General features: G+C 40.2%; 1 long non-coding RNA gene across 3 annotated transcripts; it reads right to left on the reverse strand.

Annotated features, from left to right (window-relative positions):
- Window positions 1-471: 471 nt before the first annotated feature.
- On the reverse strand, window positions 472-11,624 carry LOC136372774 (uncharacterized). 3 transcript variants are annotated; one of them, XR_010745530.1, is made up of 4 exons: window positions 11,329-11,624; window positions 10,172-10,313; window positions 9,220-9,282; window positions 472-1,166 (listed from the first exon to the last, which is right to left on the reverse strand). It is a non-coding gene; the product is annotated as an uncharacterized lncRNA (long non-coding RNA). The 3 variants fall into 3 exon arrangements; XR_010745529.1 differs by lacking the exon at window positions 472-1,166 and adding an exon at window positions 4,368-4,729; XR_010745532.1 differs by lacking the exons at window positions 472-1,166; window positions 9,220-9,282 and adding an exon at window positions 9,386-10,090.
- Window positions 11,625-16,027: the final 4,403 nt, after the last annotated feature.

Below are 16,027 nucleotides of genomic sequence, written 5' to 3' on the forward strand. Positions count from 1 at the left end.
TATACCAGTATAGTTAGCCATTTCCATGTAGGCAGCTTTCAGTTGTTCACAGGAGTGTGAGATTGTGTCTTCTTGATGAAAGCCTTGGGTATAAGTGTTTTCACATTGCTTCATCAACTGAAGTCAGAATAAATAATTATAAAAGAGAATCAGCTCAGTAATAGGATCTGATAAGCATATATCTCTGCTCAGCAAATTGCTGTGCTTGCCTCATTAGGATTAACCACCCTGCAGACAAAGAAGCTAAGTCACAGCTTCTAAGGATGCAGTGCCAGATGGAAGTTCCTATTCAAAAAATATCTCAGGAGATGTCTTGGCATCTGTTACTGAAGAATGTTATGGGTAAAACCCTAAGAACCAGCCCAGAAAAGGGGCAAACAGATGCTGGTGAAGCTTTTGTGAGGGTCTTACAAAGAAATTCTGGAAGTTCATGATTTTTAGCTGAGCTATTGCATCTCAAAAGTATGCATTATACAGACCCATAGACGGATGAACATCCTTTTACCTGGTTCTTCGTGAGAAAAGCCTTCAAAGTATTGCCATTAAAACTTTGGCTCCACTCCTCCCTGTGGTTTGTCACAGAAACTCACTGCTCTTTAAAATCAGTCACGTTAAGAGTTTTATTAGGAACTGGGGATCACTCCTGCAATGCATGAAAGAAACAAGCAAGAAGGACACTTACCACTGGGCTTTCCCTTGCTGCTTTTGCAAAAAACCACATCAATACAAGACTGAAGGTCTCAGAACCTCCACCATTCCCTGTTTTCATCATGACCCCAGCTGGAACAATTTTAGGCAGGGGCTTGTGAGAAATGTAAACTCTATTTGCCATTTGTGTGCACCTGTGCAGGCACCATAGTGTAGATTTGAGGCTAATCTCAAGTTCTCTCTTTGCTGTACAGCACACACTCAGGTGTGGACTTCAGCCAAGGTCTAGAGTGCAGTAGAGCAGGAGCCAAGAGGAAGAACCTGGCAGGACTGAGCAGAGCAGGCAGCAGAGCGTTAGGAGACACATTTCCTCAGGACTTCTCAAGGGCTTCAGTGAGGGCTCTGAGTCTGCAATGCAACAAGGATAACATCCATCAAAGCAGCAGGGAAAGCAGCAGCCCATGGGATAGAACATACCTGAAGTCACTCTTAGATTACTCCTTCGTGTAAGAGAAAGCCTTTCAGAAATGAAAGAATGAAATCCAAGGCAGTGAAAGTGCTACCAAAAACTATCTCCAGCTTTTGTGAAGTGGTATGCTTGGTCTACAGATAAGAGATTTCGTGGACCTTGCTCAAAGACCTGGCTGACTAAGAAGGAAGCACTCAGATTAAACTGGTCTGAATTCGATAAAATATCATGCTTTCTTCAGCATTAACAGTGTCGAGCCTGACCCACAGCAGTGACCATCTGTTTTCCCAGAAGATGCCCATGGATGTGAACTTTCAGGACATGCTAAATTCGTCATGAGATGAGGCATCCGTACTTCCTTATGTAATTCATGATCCAAAACTGTGTTCAGGATTGCTCAGCCACTAGATGTCCCTGCATACTACAGGGCAAAGCAGAGAGGATGAGCTCCGGGCCACATCCAAAGAAAAAGCTGGAGAGAAAGCAGCATGGAAACCTCCCTATTTGTGTGCCAGTTCTCTGCCTAGGTGGAGGTAGCAATGCAATGATTTTCACTTGCTGACAGACTGCATAGTTGTGAGCATACCTCAAGAAACATGCTCCTTGCATGTCCTGGCTTGAATTATTGAGCTCCAACTTGGGAATATTCACTGAAAAATGGGAAGAGAAATGCTTTTCTCTTAAATATCTGAAGAGGCAAATCTGACTCCAGTTTCTCCAAAAGAAGCTTTTCTAAACTAACCAGCTTCACTATCCTAGCAGACTGACCCAGAGTGGAAGGAAATTCAACAGCCAGAGCTCTTATCTACTCTTTCTGTTGGATAGGTCATAAAAGGACAGTAAGTGTTCTCTCAAACCCTTTCCCTGTGTTATTTCTGCCATGTGTACTCACATGCACTCTTCTAACAATATTCTTGTGTTCAGGACGTGTATTTAGCTCATCAGCACTTTGGAGCATGTAAGGTCAAGAGCCATAAAAATAGGTTGTGCAAATCTGATGGGGTCTGCAACAAATGCCAGGCTCTGATCTGACTGCAGAGGTAGAAATCAATAGATGAGGAACGTGTTTGAGTGGCTGCAGAAATATTTTCTCTTTTATCTTCTGTCTGGCAAACAACCACTTTGGCTTGTGAGTACAGGGCCTGTACTACTGTACAAGTGCTGGGGACACACAAACACACAAACTTAGAGGGGCAAATATTAAAAGCCTTCCCATTTTTCCTGTGAAACACAAACACAGACACAACTATGAATGTCAGCTTGGAAGTGCCCTTTCAAAGAGCTTAATTTTTAGAAGACGAAAAACAGATGTGTCAAACTGGGCAACCATGGAAGGAAAGCTACATAAATCACACTTTTGACAAGCTTACCAATGAGATCTCTACCTCTTTCCCATTTTACTTTACTAATCCCAGCTTGCTAATAAGCAAGCAAGGCAACAGCCAATGGTTCTGATCTGAAAACAATGATGCACTGCATCTGCAAACCAGAGTTCTCTGGTGGTATCAGGACCACCACAATATTTCATGGAAAGCCTTGCATTTTTATATGAAGAGCTGGTAAAAAAAGAGCTGGTACATTAAAGGATACTTCCAATAGTATATCTTATTACTCATCACTGACTCAGTTTGATATTGTAAAGTCAGTGAGAGAAGTTGCCAGCATTCCTTTGTGTTATAATCATTAAAGAGCAACCGCCAGCGTTCCCACACTTTCAACTTCTGCAAAATTATTGCTCTTTGCCCTTTACCACATCTGTGTTTGCATAACCAAGTGGTGTTCAGCTTGTCAACACCTCTTTATGTTTTACCTTCCTCCCTCTAGGGCTTTGTTTATGTGTCATCAGAGCAAATCCACTTCTGAGGATTAGAACCTATTTTTCCATAGCGTACAAAAGGGATCAATAATTGCCATATTAATTCTCAAGCATGAGCTCTGAAGGAATAAAAAAGACCTGTACAATGAAATCCAATTTTAGGAGAAACAGTTTGGCTAATTGTCTCACACCCTGCACTGCGGGGGCTCCTTTTTGGTAATATTCAATGTCAGGTGAAACCACTCAGTATGTAGGCAGGCAGGAAGAAGGTACCAGTGCTTGACCTCTGGCTAGGGCTGCTGCAAGTCTAACACCAGTTCCCTTACGTCTGGTAGCACACGTGTTGCAGTGCCCATGGGCTCAGGTCACAGGGTATAGGAATGTGCCACCACGCCTTGCCAGAAAATTTGAGCCACATCTGTCTTTGGTGGAATTTGAGTGCTTAGAGCCATGTTCATCACCTCCTTTGCACCCAAGCCCTTGTACTTTCTTTTCCCACTGACATCTGTCAACAGCTCCCTGCTCTCTGCCTTGCTTACATCTTCTGAATCACTTCACTTCTCACCGAGTAGGTGCAGAGATTACAATGAATTTAGGACATCTATGAAAACAGCCTCTAGGTCCAAAATGATAGCCTGTTCTAGTATTCAGGACCATGTGATATTGAAGGTGGTGAAAAACCTATTCAGTCTCTTGTGCTCAGAGCTGTGCTCAACCTTTTCTCCTACGAGGTCCAGTCAGTTTTGCTTTACTAAGCATCTAAATTGTTGCAGCTCCAAGGCAGACAGTGAGGCTCTAGCATGCTACCTCAGAGAGGCTGGATTTATTAAATGTGCTCACACTCTGCCTAATACTGACAGCATCAAAACAACATTTGCTATTCTGACTCCTGCATACATCAGGATGTTAAAAACCAGACTCCAGAGCCTGTCCAGGCATATAGCTTTGCCTGCTGTTTCCCAGAACCTAGCCAGATGTCCACTCAGTGTCTTTCAGAAATGAATCACACCTATAAATGTTCAGTAAGCTCCCTGTATTGGCAATGAAGAGCAATAGGCTGCTCTTTTGAGCACCAAAATTGTCCACTGTCCATTTGGGGAATCCTAGGTTCCCAGCTTAGGTGGCCAGCTTAGGTGGCATGAGTCACCAGGATGGATAGGGTAACTGCTGCCATTATCATACTTACATTTGGTGTCCACAGTAGAGCAGTTTGCACATGGATTTTATCCCTTATTCAAATTGTAGCAGCTTGTTCAAGCACTGAAACTTCTGCATTCAGACCTTGGTAGGTAAATACAGGAAAGTTGGGCTGGTTTCCTTGAACATCAGATTTTGAAATACCTTTTAGGGAAAAATTCCCTCGACAGCTAAACTACGGCTGCTGTAGTTTGCCTGTTTTAACAGCAGGCAGACATTTTCTGGTCCTGATTTCTAAATGCTATTCCACCTCCTCTCTAAATTTCCTTTTTTGATGTTACATAGGATATTTGCATAAAACAGAGGAACTTGGCCAAATACTTCTCTTACCACTTCAAAGCTACTGACCTCCAAGAAGCTGGACTGGTGTAAATGAGGGAAGAATCTGATGCAACAGGTTCAGTGTAATTATATATCCACTGTCCAAAACCACCAGGTAGCTGCAGTTGTGTCTGGCCAAGGCCAAGGTAAGTTTGGACTCAGCACCATGCTAACACTGTCAGACATCTTCTGGATCACAGCTGATTCATGCCCTGCTGGTTAGAAACATAGCCAGGACTTGCTTTCATTGCTCTACAACAGACTCCAGTAGATATTTCCTGAAGATGGGCTTCAGACAATATTTTAATACAAAGGAAGTCATGCTATGTTTCTTACACTTTTACATCCAAGGTGTGGGGAATCCTATCTACTGTTTGATTTATGATATTACCAAAGGTTGTAGTCAACCTGGGAGGTGGAGTAAATGCAGAAAACATGGGATTTACACAACAAAACTACCCAAAAGGGGTGGTTATATTCTGTAAATTAGGAAAACCCCTCCATTCAGTAATCAGGATAATAGGCAAGTGACTGAAGCAATTGCGTTTTTCTATATTCCTTAAGTCTGGTTATCCTGGTTAATATCTCAAAATTGTCACACAAGTGACATTTTGAGGTTTTGAAACAGTCTAGTTGAACTATCTCTCTTTTTAGTAAATTCCCAGATCACTGCACCATGGTAAGCTGTGACATGTGGAATGAGTCTGAAATGCTGAGTACTTCAGGTATTTTGTAGAAGAAAGTAAATTGAATACAAAATTCCTTTGGCTGGGGCAACAATAACAGGATTTCACAGGACTGTACTATTTGGGTATACAGCACTCCTTAGGCTCCATTACTCTGTGCCCCCAACAATCAGCCCTTAATTCTGATCTGTGAGCATACTCAGATTGATCTTAATTATTCTGAATCATATTTTATTAATGCTCAATTCATCAGGCATTTCAATATGCATAATAATACTAACAATAGATCTGGACTTAAATTTGAAGTAGATCTTAGTTTATGATACAGACTGCATGGCAGAGAGCCAAATGTGAAAACAGGGATGAATAAACCAGCCTTGACAAAAATTGAAATCCAAATTTTGAAAACATATGTTCAGGAATGATGGTTTCTGGGACAGGAATATTATTGACTCGCATTCTGATATAGAATAGAAATTCTGATCTACATTTATTTTAAATTAAATTGAACTAAAATTCTGTGCATGAGGAAATGGATCAAGATAATAAGGCTTATTCTATGTGATGTTTTTTAGGCCACAATAAGCATTGTTGACTCCAAAATCTTCTCATGAACTGTGAGCCTGGAAACTCAGAATTGTGGCCAGTTTTTCACTTTACCTGAGATTACTTGGGTTGATCTCTGAAGCTTTGGGTCAGAGACCTTTTTGGCCAATAGCTCTTCGCCACAGTTGCAGATCTGACTACACAATATATCTGTGCTTGAATGTGTTCAAATTTCATAAATACACTGCAGTTAGGACAAACCCATGTTCTTTGGCAGTTAATAGATATTAAATTACTGCAACCTGCTTTTTTCTTTTTATTGCTGTTAGTTTAATGGTTGATTCCAAAAAACAGATTAACTTATTAATTAACTGCAAAGAAATTATTTCACTTTTCCATAGCTTCTTTGTATTCTACCAGGCTCCCTATATCCTGTTATTTCAGGATGTGACTGTGATGTGCCATAGTGTATATAATTCATAGAGACACTATCAGATGTTCTACACCAAAATAAGGATCTGGGGAAAGGAGAGCTCACACTTTGATGTCATGTAATTATTTCAGATAGCAAACTGCTGCAGGCAAAGTCTTATATACTTCCATTAACCATGGGCAGGCATACCCATTCTTGAGGGAAGACATGCAGTCTAGTGGCTGGAGGAGTGGACTAACTGATTTTGAGCTGTCTGTTGACAGTGACCTCATGCAACCCTTTTGAATTTACTCTGATAACTGTGGGCAGAGAATTACTAAGCCATCTTTCAGGGACCATTAGTGGGCTTGACTCATTCATATCAATATTGCCTGTAAAGTTTTGGAATATTACAAAGGAACGCATAACAACAACAGGGATATGAGGTAGCAGAAAGAGTAGCATTGGTCCTCAAAGAAGGATGATCTAGGACCTGGCATTAGCACAGGTTGTGCTCTCATCCACAGCTCTTGCTGCTCCTAATGACACGCTATCCTGAAATCTCAAAGTTAGGTTTGTTTTTTGTCAGTCTGAATTTCTACTGTTGGCAGTTGATGGCCATCTGTTGTCATGACAAAAATTGCTTTTTCTTGAAAAGTTTTGTTTTGAGTTTTTTTGGTCTCAGCTCTGGTTTGTGCTTTGTTGTTTGCTTTGGTTATGGGGAAGGACTTTTGTTTGTGCATTTGTATTTTTTTAAATTAAGAACAATGGTATCAGTTCCTCCTTATCACTACTCAAAAGGCCTTATCTGCTATGTGGCATTTGCTTGTTTTACAGCCACATCACAACAGTTACACCTAATTAGCCTATGATTGACTGGTGCACACTATTTTGTTTTCTGTCCTTTTCAATAGATGCAAACACAGTTTGTAATGGATATTGTTGTGATTATTCACTAAGCACATGACCTTGCACCTCATGTAGTTACACACATCCATTTCTATTAGCTCACTCATCAAAATTCTTCCTTGCCTTCCATATTCTGATTCTCTGCTGTATTGATGATACCTCTCAGCTTTCTGTCAGCAGCTAATTTGATTTACATGTTCTTCCTGTTTATGTAAAGGTCACTAATGAAAAATTTGGCAACGTGTGTCAAGAGCAATCCCTGATGTTTTGTATTAGTACCCTCTTCTCACAGGGTCAGTTGATAAATTCATAGAAAATTCAGGTTAGGAGAGACTTCTAGAGGTCCATTAGTCCCTTGTCCAAAGCAGCACTGATAGCAAATCTGGATGAGGTTGGTCAACCCACCAAATCCCTTTTCAACATATCAGCAGTTGTTTCATTTTTGTTTAATTTCTTGGGGAAACCTGAATCTTTTAAAGTTCCCATTTTTTGGTCATCTTTTCTATATTAAAACCAGTTCTCATTTGGCAATATATTTAGATATTTACCAATATACAGCAATCACAGGTCGGTGTTGCTTCATTTCTCTGGAGGCGAAGTATTTTTATTGACTTCCCTTTTGCTGTTAATTCTGAATGTCTAAAATGGGGCTTTGGCCTATCCAGTGGTATGGAGGTTTCTTTCATATTTCCATTTTCTCTAGAGATAATAAAAATTTATTAAATGGAAAAGATGGGTCTTTGAGATCTCAAACTACTCTAATTTCTTCCCTCAAACAAATAATGTGACATAAAATTCCAATTTTAATTTCTGTATTAATTAATATTCTCTGTTCTTCCTACAATTCTATAGTCATATGATCTGTCCTTAAATGAAATTTCCTGGTGCCACACAGGAGACCAGGTTTCCCATTCTTGAGATTCTTTGTAAGTCAGCTGGAACCTACTAGGAACCTAACACCCATGTAAAAGAGTGTTATTTAAATACATGATTTCTCAAACTTCCCTGAAGTTCAATGTTTTGGCAGAATATCAGGTATCTATTTTGGCAATACAGGATCATTTCACAGAAAATGTCGATGCTGAAAAAAAAAAAACCAAAAAATACCAAAAAACCAACAACAACAACAACAACAACAAAAAAAAGAAAAAACACAAACAAACAAAAAAATAAAAACCAAACCAAACAAACAAACAAAAACTCAAAAAAAAAAAAAAACCACCTTTCTGACCACTATCCAACAGAGTCAGTGGATAATGAAGTTTCTAGTTTGGACCATGCTTCCTGCTGACCACTGAAGCATTTGCCACTGCATCAAGCCAGTTCTTCCACTAGTGTAAACCTCCACAGCAGATAAAGTTTATGCCTATCAGCGGCCAAACAAAGGTGCCACTAAATGAAGGCCAAACTACAATTGCTGTGCACAGCTAGTGAGAGTTCAGACAGCTTGAAAGAACAGCAATGAGACCAGAAGACTTTCATCTTTATGTCACTGATGCAACTAAATGTAGAATAGATCAGTGATGATCAGTCTTCTGAAAATGCCTCATAAGAAACTGGTGGTGCAAGCTGCACTGTTTTACTTGAAGATACAAGGGCAAAGTTACAGTGCCAGAACCTGGTCAGATTTAATCCTACTTGGTGACATCAAGAGTAGGGTTTTTAAAGATAAAGATCATAAACTATGTGAAACTAAGAATAATAATGTATATTAAATGGAATGAGAACATGGCTTTCTCCTCTTAGATGTGTAGCCCAAATTTTTAAGAAATGTAGTTTGAACTTGACATCAAACGTAGATTTTATGGGTCGTTCATGAGACTCACATTTATTTGTATTAGCCTTATTGATGTTAGAGTTCCGCTTTCGGAAGTACAATGACAGGCTTTTGGATTTCCATTTTTCTACAAGCTGCACAGCTTGTAGATGGATCACAATCCCTTGGAGCCGCCAGAGCCAGCAGAGGTGGTTAATGCCCAAATTCCACTGCAGTACAAATTTAGAAGGAGCTCTAGAACTGAAACAGGAATTTTGACTATGCCATAGGGCTGGGACAGAGCCGAAATATTTCCCAGCACAGAAGTAGGAGGTAAGCTCGTTCCTACTTGCTAAATCATCTGCTTGCTTAATGCCAAAACCAGGCAGGCAGACAAAGCACTACAAAAACAGTAGAAAGCAATACGGAAAAAACTGCTACAAATGTGATAAAAAGTACCCGTAACTGGGTGCAATCACAGACATGGAGACAATTGAGCATTTGATCAGACAGTGTTCTTGCCTAAATAGCAAGCATCCAGGAAACAGAATTAGGTTACTGTTTTCTGTACAGCTAGAGGTTCCCATGTACCAGCAGGCACAAAATGGGATCCAAGAATCTTTTTTGCCATCAGGCAGGAGTGAAAGATCATTCGAACAGTGGGACTTGGGATAAGCAAACAGGTACAACGTCAAACCGTGTCAAACATTTCTTCAATGGATATTTTGTTCTAAATCAAAGCATACTGCCAGCTAATAATGTAAACACAATATAGTTCAGTTAGGAAGTAGGTTAAAGCAGCTGTTCATTTACTTTCTCAGTGTCAGGAACAGGAACTCAGCAAGTTCCTTGAACTCGGCATTCTCTTTTCTTTCAGCTTTATATACATGCCTTCACAATCTCCTGCTACTTTTTTTTCCCCCTGCATACTGCAGGCAATAACTATGAAACTCTTTAATTTAACAGTATGTTCTTTGTCCTGCAATTGTTCCTGTTTTGCAACCACATAGATTATATGTACGGGCCTGTAGGAATAGTCAAACAGTTAATAAGGGTAGGGTTTGGCACGCTTCACTATGTACAAATTCTACAATCAAGTCCTGACAGGAAAGCTCTGTATCTTCTGTGGTTCCCAGTCCTGACTAAAATATGCAAAATATCACTACTGGGAATGATACCTATTTCCCAGAAAGCTGCAATACCAGTTTTTTCTTATCAATGCATCATTGAAACATGTTTTGTTTACAGTTTACACCATTTATTTTCCCAGGCATATTAGGTTTTCAGAAGTGATCCATGGCTCATTGTGCCTGTCAAAGGTACAGAGGTGCTATTTCGAATTTCATTGCACCCTTAATGCAGTATAAATGAAAGAACTAAAGAGAAACCTGTACCAGATAACTGTATTAACCCCTGAGATTAAACTTCCATCCACATGATTCCTTGCATCTTATGGTTTTCTCTTCAGCCTCTTTACCCAGACATAGTGTACATCCTTCAGGCAGGCAGAAATGCACTGTGCAGCAGGCACCACAGCCAGGATGAGGTGTGCTCTGCAGAACAAACGCACAAACTCAATTGCAGATCCTGCTGATGGGATGAGTACAGGAGTGAAATCCAGAATGTTCCTCTAGAGGTATGTCAAGAGCAGCAGGAATACAAGAAGGGAAACACAGTAAACAAAAACCACTTTATTTGTATCTAATAAACTAAACAGTCATCAGTGTGAACACCTACAGAGCCCAAATCTGGAAGGTAAGGAAGTAATATCTTTGCATAATTCCTTTTTAGTCAAGAAAGGTATTTAAAACCCTTAATGTGGGCCTGGGCCTTGAACTTGGAGACTTACTGAAGCAGAATTTGAGGACAAAATTCAAATATGAATTTTCTTCTTTTTAAAAATTGCCTTTTAGAGGTAGAACCTCAAAAGACTTGGAATTCTTCCTCTGACCTCAGAAGACTTTAAAAAACATAGTTGCTTACTTAAACCACTGGAATGCACAGGAGCAAGTTTTCTCATGAGGTTCATGGTCAGCATAAAACCAGAAGGGAAGAAAAACCAGTCAAACATTTTAGATGTCTACAAGGCAGAAATTTAAGTTTTAAAGAAATGTGAGGAATTGATTGTTTAGCTATGCTGTTGCTCTTATATCAGATGGGAACCCAGTTCTAAATTCAGTAAGAGCAGGTCCCATCACACTGTCTGTCAAGGTCCGTCCAACCTGCTAACCAGGGTGAACGTGGCCTTTCAAAAGAGAGAAGTTTCCTATTCCTGCATTCCTGTGATGCAGCAGCCTCTAATCCTGGCTGAGCTTGGAGAAACACCCTCACTGATTTTCTCTACTACATTTACTTAGCTTTGGAGCTCATTATATTCCCTGGCCAGTTTTCCATGTATATGGGGCCATCTACCCTGAAAATCATAAGCACCAAGGACCACACTTCATTCTGCTATCAAAATAAAACTCTAAGGAGAAGCAGTGAGAAAAGTAGAGCAGCCTAGAGAAAACAGAAAAAGAGCCTTACACAGAGGTTAAAATAGATGGGAATAAGAGAGAGACACCTCACCACAGAGTTCATGAGCCATCAGAAATGATGGTGCAATGCTGTTTTGCAGTCCAGCCAAGGAGAAGGATCAAAGTTCTCTTCTTTATAGCAGCAGTTGGAGAACCAAGCTCTCCCAGCTTCCTTTTGTTTTAGGAGCAGTCCTGATCACCATGCAAGTCTTCTCCATGAGCTTACCAAATCATCACACTCTTGGCAGTTTTTCTGTAGGAGGAATAAAAAGGACAATTCAAGGTGTACTGTATGTTGTATTCAGCAAGTCCTCTGTCCCCTGAAATGCAAGAAGGTGGACAGGAGTAACCAGCTCACCTCTCTCCCTGTGATTTGAGTGTGTGTGTCTGATATGGGATTTGCACAGGTGCCATGTGCTCCTGAATCTTTGCCACCTGTGGGGAGACCAAGTCTCCACCCCTGTGCTAAGCCCTCTCCCCTTTGGGCTTGGCAAAGGACATGTATTTTTCTCATAACAAGTCTCCAAGAACTCAGAAAGGCAGCATCTATGTGCAGTGCCATATCTCCCAACTCCCCTAGACATGCTGCCTAATTAAGCCTGCTTCACTCCTATGCCCCAGGTAGTCTAGGGTCATTAAGCCAGAGCTAGCTGCTGTTCTTGCCAAAAATGCATTCCTTTGTGCCAGGGGCCATAGACAGTAGTAGAAAGTTACACCTCCTGGCTAATACGTTTTATTCAGTATGGACTATTGTTCTAGCTCACTGGTGTTTAAAAAGTTAGTTTTATTCTCACCAAATTTGTTTTCCTCTAGATAGATCTGTTACATAAATGAGAATATTTGCCCATAGCACCACAAGAAACAGATATTTTTACTTTTCTCTTCATTCAAAATCACATCATCACTAGAGTTAAGCACTTTTCCCACTGGTACTTTTCTCATTGTGCGCAAGGATTGTAGAGATACTCAGAATCAGGCTAGCACAAAATCATCCATGATTGCTTTAAAAACAATGTCCCTAGGGTATTTATCTGCATTTGCTTTGATAACTCAAAGGTCCGAGAAATAGGAAGTAAGCAAGCACTGCCCTTAGTGGTTTCAATCTAGAAGGCAAATCAAAAGAACTCACCAAATTACAGATATAAACAGTAGACCTTATCTGCTTATATAATTTGGCTGTCTTCCAAGTACTTAAACTTAATATTCCCAACAGTTAGAAATATTGTTATCTGTAAAGTGCCATGGACATTTATGGTGCTATATAAATGCATAGTATTAATTAGTAACTACAATATTTAATGCCAACATTTTAAACATTTACATGAGCAGCCTCATGAACGACTGCACTGATCATTTTCCCTCAGCTCATAGGACAATCAGCAACACCAGTGAACCACAGTCAAAGACTTCCCTGGACATGACACAGTCTATGGGACAGCTTTCCCTCTTCCTACATCCCTCCCTGTTCTGTACTCCTCCATTCATCAGTCTTTGAGTTGTTGCTGCTCCTGTTGCTCAAAAGCTGAGCCCCAGTCATAAGCCACAAGAGCCAGGTTACCTGGTGTACTTAGCCCCAAGATCTGACTCAGTTCCAGTACCCACAGTTTCTCCCTGAAGCAAGTTGTGATCAATGGTGTAGGCAGTGATCAGAAACCTATTTATGCAAACTATTGTATATTTAGTACTAAGAACAAAGCATTCAGAGACAAAAGGATTTCAGAACAAGTAGGCTTAAAATCTTTCTGTCCCCCAAGGCTACTGTGCAAAGTAGACCTCTCATTTCTTGAAACTTGCTCTTCCTCCAGCTAATACTTCTCAAGCAGTCAGTCTCCAAAGACAGTGTTTGAGTGATATACTTAGAGTCTCATCCTTAAGATTAGAGTGAAGCACTTCCATCTGAAGGTGCATCAGTGATAATCAACAATCCATTGTATTAACACGTTAATGCATTAGTGGGATTTGATCCTGCTTGGTGGAGTCAATAGTGAAATACTGAATTTATGAGAATACATTATTGACTGGTTACAGATTTGCAGTGTGAAGAATGTTACACACAGCTACAGAGAACAAATTCATCTACTAGATCATGGACCATTTACTTCTTCTACCATTTGTCCTCACTTCAGCTGTAGTGTCCAACCGCCTCTATATTATCATCTATTTTATAAACTGAGCAGCAACAAATTGTCTGTCAAACTCTCACCCAACACCAAGTTCTGTGGAGGAGATCCTACACTAAGCAGGACAAAGTGGAAGACCATGCTGAGATGTCTTCCTTGCAAACTGAGGTTCAAAATTATCTCTCTTGGCCAAGTGATTTCCCTTTGCCTAGAGGCACAGGGCGTAGAATTGTCCTGAGTACTGACTATCCATTTTTCCAGGCTCTTCATCCTATTCACATCTCAACTTTCCTTATAACACACGTGAAATCCAGCCCCTCACTTAACAGAGCCTTTTCACAAAGAGCCCTTTCAAACTCTGCAGCAACTCACTAGGGAGCCCTCCATGGTAAGGCAAGTGGTCTAGCAAAGCCGCAGAGAAGGTTGTTAACTGCTATCAAAGAATTTGGCCACAGAATGAATAAATGGTAGAAGAGGAAAAGGGAAACTTGAAAAGATCAGAAGCATGTAATGAAGAAAGAAAAGTCCTGAGAGGAGCTGAGGGCTCTGACCTAGGGCTAGGCTCAAAGGTCTTTTCCAGCCTAGTTAATTCTGTGATTCTGTGATTCTGTGATTCTGTGATTTTGTGTGATTTTGGTGTAGCCTTGGGCTGCTGACTGTACCAACCCTGCAGCACCTCTGTGCAGCACAGGGGGCTTTTTCCTTCTGTTCCCACCAAGCTTTTTGGCCTATTTGATCTCTTTGCTTCCTCTCCACCACCTTCTCCTTGACATCATCACTCTTGGGCTCTTTGTTTCACCCTGGTGCCTGAGGCCTCAAATTCTCCACATCATTCACAGCCTTTGTATTGGGCCCTCGACAGGCACTACCTGTTTAAGCAGAGAAGAAATGGGATGGAAAGTAAGAGATGTATAATAAATCACAGTGAACTCACAGGATTTTAATTGTGCAAGTGAGAGGAGTGTTCAGTCAACTGAGCCTGTAAAGTCATGATACCATGGCAAATTGAAGAAAGCGGATATATCTTTTCCTAATCCCGGTGTAACCTAGATTTATCCTAGAACAAAATGTCTCCCCAGCATTGTCAGCTCAAGGTAATATTTGTAGAGTCATGAAGTGTCATGCAGATTGCATGATGGAATTGCGTAAGATAACTTCAATGGAGTCAGCTTTTTCTGAAGTGTAATACATATATGTCAGATTAATTTTAGCTAGATGAAAGGTATATTTTTAAGAGCTCCTTCCTCCTGGGATGGTAAATGTTAACACTTAGCAGACTAATCATTAATAATATATAATTACATATAATAATGGGGTTTTAAAAATACTGCAAATAAAAAGCTGGGGGAAACTCAGGGCAGCAGCAACCAAGAATCCCAGAGATGTAGGCTGGTGTAGACAAGGACATGGCGATAAGCAAAGTGTACAGAGATGACTTTGGGGCAGAAGGACATTTGTCTAATTTCAAGAGGTTCCCTACAGAAATTATTGTGTTTATTTCTACCTAAAGATTTGCTTTGTTCTGCATAACAGGATTTGCAAGAAAACAGGAGACAAAATTTTGACAGTAAATCTTGAGGAGAACCATGAGAAAATAAATTTTTCCAGGAAGAAACAAATAAAAATACAATGTTGGAAGAGTCAGAAAATGCACTAAGTTCTGGATAACTTATGTCTGTGAGCTGCATGGTGCAGCCACAAAACAGAATAGCTTAAGGAGTGGTTTTGCTAGGATCTCTTTAGGTGTGTTTAGATTGCATAATGTGATTCCAACACATTTCTCAGATGCCTGAGCATATTTATCCTGGCTACTGTATGCTAATCACCAACATATTTACTATAGGCCCTCAGCCCAAACTGTAGATACAACAATTCCAGCCTACACTTCTCCTGAAAGCAGACAAGATACTTTTAAAATAATGTTGACACACATGGTGCCTAAGTCCAACTATAGTCAGCAAAATGTTCTAGAGACTAGTCAGCAAGTATTCTGGAGACAGTATTCAGAAAATAAAAAAAAAAAACCCTTTGGGTTAGTATTCAAAATTCAGCCCGAGCTTTGGAAAGAAGGCAAAGAAAACAAAAGAATAAAAGAAGCAACAAGGAAAGAAGACAAGAAAGGAAAAAATAGGAAAAAAAAGAAATTGACTGGAGAAAATAAAGTGTTCTAGTCTTTTTCTATCTCAATGATTACTAATTTCAAAATCAGTCTCAAATTTTTAGAAGCTTTGAAAACTCATTACTATTTTTGTCAGCCAATGACTTCCAGTGCTGATCTGACAATGGTGTGAAATTCTCTTTTGGAAGTCCTCCACATTCATGGCTTTCAGGGTCATTATGGCAGTAACTCAGGGCTGCATCCTTTTTAATCCCCAGTACAGTTTAATCTCTTGCACCATTTACCCATATACCTCAGAGATATTGTACCTCAAAAATAAATCCTGGAGGATTTGCACCCAGAGATATCTGGCACAAAATGAGATGTGGAGCAGTACAGAAGAGTTTGAAAGGAGCAAGAACAAACAGTGAGAGAAGGGGGTCAGAGGTAGGACACCAGCATGAGGGTAGGGGGAGGGAGATTATCTGGAACAGAGCCAGTTCTGGGTAAACTTTTGCTGCACACCTATTATG

This window comes from Sylvia atricapilla, chromosome 1 (assembly GCF_009819655.1).
Source record: "Sylvia atricapilla isolate bSylAtr1 chromosome 1, bSylAtr1.pri, whole genome shotgun sequence".
NCBI classification, from domain to species: Eukaryota; Metazoa; Chordata; class Aves; order Passeriformes; family Sylviidae; genus Sylvia; species Sylvia atricapilla.